The following is a 2,500-nucleotide window of genomic DNA, read 5'->3' on the forward strand; positions in this document are numbered from 1 at the left end:
TCCATAAGTGAGCCTTCAAAACCCAAAGTTAAGAAGGCTTCTAAACAGCAGCAAAGAGACAGCCGTGAGGATAGAAAACTACAATTGTTTTCTGAAGCTGTGGTGGCAATGAGACAACCTGAAAAGCATCAGGGACAAAATAGTGCAATCGAAAATAGTGAAGTTGCAGCATTTGCAAATTATGTGCGTTTAACCTTGTCAAAATGAAATCCAAAAAAATTTCGCAGGACAAAGAAGTGCATAGGGGATATATTATTTCAGATAGAGGAGAGTGATGAAATGGAGGTTGCCAGTGGTGCTGCAACTCGATTTAGCACACATGGTAGATACAGCCCTGCTCCAAGTATTTCTTCCTATAGTTCAAGTGAAGCAAATAATAGTTATCAACAGAACATCCCTGCTCCTCATGAAAGCATGCAGATGCATTCCTTTGCACCCATGGAGTATTACTAATACCCAGAAACACGAAGGTATGGTCTTGTCTCAATATGTCATGCTCAAAGGCAAAAGTAGTTGTGTTTAAATATGGGTTTTTACAAAGCCCAGTGTTTTTCAAATTGATTTATTAATATAATCAAGTACGAATTTTTGGGAATCCTCTTGTTGTAATTTGGATACGTTTGAACATATGGACTGCCTTCCCTGACAATAGGTTTCCACATGACTATGTCAATCAGTCACGAACATTTTTTCATAGAGTGGCTGCTGAAACAACAAAGCTTGCCAAATGTTGGAGCTGAGGGTGGAATTTTATAGCATTTTATGGCAAATATGGACTTGTATACAAAATGGTAGATTCAATTACCATCAAACCCTCCATTTCAATGTCAATCAGTTAAATTTATTGTTGTGAATATTAAATATTGGTCTTTTGACCTTTTCGAGGATTTCTTTTACCCTGCTCAGGTTATCAAAACCTGCTTGTACAAAGAAATACTAACAACTTGTTTCTACAAATGTTATTTTATTGTGGTTATTGTGAAGTTATATTTAAAAATAAACACTGAATTGTTTCATCTGGTTTTGGTCCCCTCAAACTGCAATGCAGCTGTTGCAGCCTGTTTTAATACCTTCCCTATGGTGAGATTTGAATAGCTACACATTTGAAGAATTACGCATGTTATTTCTGTTATGTTATTAAATGTAAATGCAATATGATGGGGCTATACTTAGTAGTGCCCATGTCCTCCTAACTAGAGGGGTTCAGATACTCTGGGGTTTGTCTTTAGGTTTCTTGTGGTGGGTGGGGGTGGCAAACATGAATAAGTGATCTAAATGTTTTTGCAGTAAAATACTTGATGTGGGACTCCCTGGGATTGGCATGTCCTTCCTGTGTACCTGTGTAAAAGGTTTATAGCCCACACATATGCCTTTGCCATGACACATCACCTTCATTGTTAAACCACTGAGTGAATTCTTCACGCATATTTTTAGCTTCATTAGAGCAATTCCTTGACGTTGATGGTTGTAAATTAAGGAAAGAATCTGTTGGGATATCTTCTCTCCATGATCCAGGAATAACCTCTGCCGTCTCAGGGTCCTCCCTGTCAATAATGGTGGGTGGACTATAAATGTTACGACTGCTGGTGTCAGCTCTTAGCCAGTTGTGAAGGGTAAGTGCAGCTAGGGTTATTCCCTTTACTTCAAATGGAGCTAACAAAAAAGGGACTCTAAAGCAACGCCACCTGTTCCCCAGAATTCCCAAAATATTTTCGGAAATTCTTCTTCCCCTTGAAATGCGGTACTTGGTAATTCTCTGTTCTACAGTGAGATTCCTGCTAGGGTAAGGTTTTAGCATGTACTTAGATAACCCAAATGCCTCATCCCCTGTGAGAACAAAAGGAACTGGAGTTGTTCGGCCAGGAAGTGGACGCGGAGGTGGTATATTTAATGGATTGTCTGAATCATTTAGTGCACATTTAAGAGAGCTTCTTCGCCAGGCCTGTCCATCTGGGTTTCTTCCATTGGTGCCCACATCAACGTACAAACATTCATAATCAGGCCCTGAAACTACAAGGGCAATGATACTTTCGTTTCCCTTGTAGTTGTGGAAGTGTGAACCTGCATAAGCAGGTATAAGAATACGTTTACTGTCGATGGCTCCAATGTTGTTCGGTATGTTCCAACTTGAGTTGAACAGTTCTGCAATTTCAGTCCATTTTTCAGCTTGCTTGGGTGTCTGAAGGAAATCTTTTCCAAGCACAGCATAAATTGCATCACACACCTCCGTGACAATTCCACTAACAGTTGCCTTTCCAATGCAGAACTGAAAGGAAAGCGATTGAAAAGTCTCACCCGTCGCCAGGAAACGAATCATTAGGGCTAGCCTCTCGCTTGCAGGGATGGAGATTCTCATACAAGTATCTTGCTTCTTAATATATGGCCCAATCAGATCAGCCAAAGCGACAAATTTTGGATAAGGCATTCTCATATACTCATTGAATCCAGGCGTATCTGCGAGGGCTAGTTCCTGAAAAAGTGTATTAAACGCGCCTCTCTC

The 2,500-nt window shown here is 40.2% G+C and overlaps 1 pseudogene; it reads right to left on the bottom strand.

Moving 5' to 3' along the window:
- Positions 1 to 1,203: 1,203 nt before the first annotated feature.
- LOC137986173 (uncharacterized) overlaps positions 1,204 to 2,500 on the bottom strand; it is a 1,417-nt pseudogene continuing 120 nt past the window's right edge.

Source organism: Montipora foliosa, unplaced genomic scaffold (genome assembly GCF_036669935.1).
Source record: "Montipora foliosa isolate CH-2021 unplaced genomic scaffold, ASM3666993v2 scaffold_148, whole genome shotgun sequence".
Classification (NCBI taxonomy): Eukaryota; Metazoa; Cnidaria; class Anthozoa; order Scleractinia; family Acroporidae; genus Montipora; species Montipora foliosa.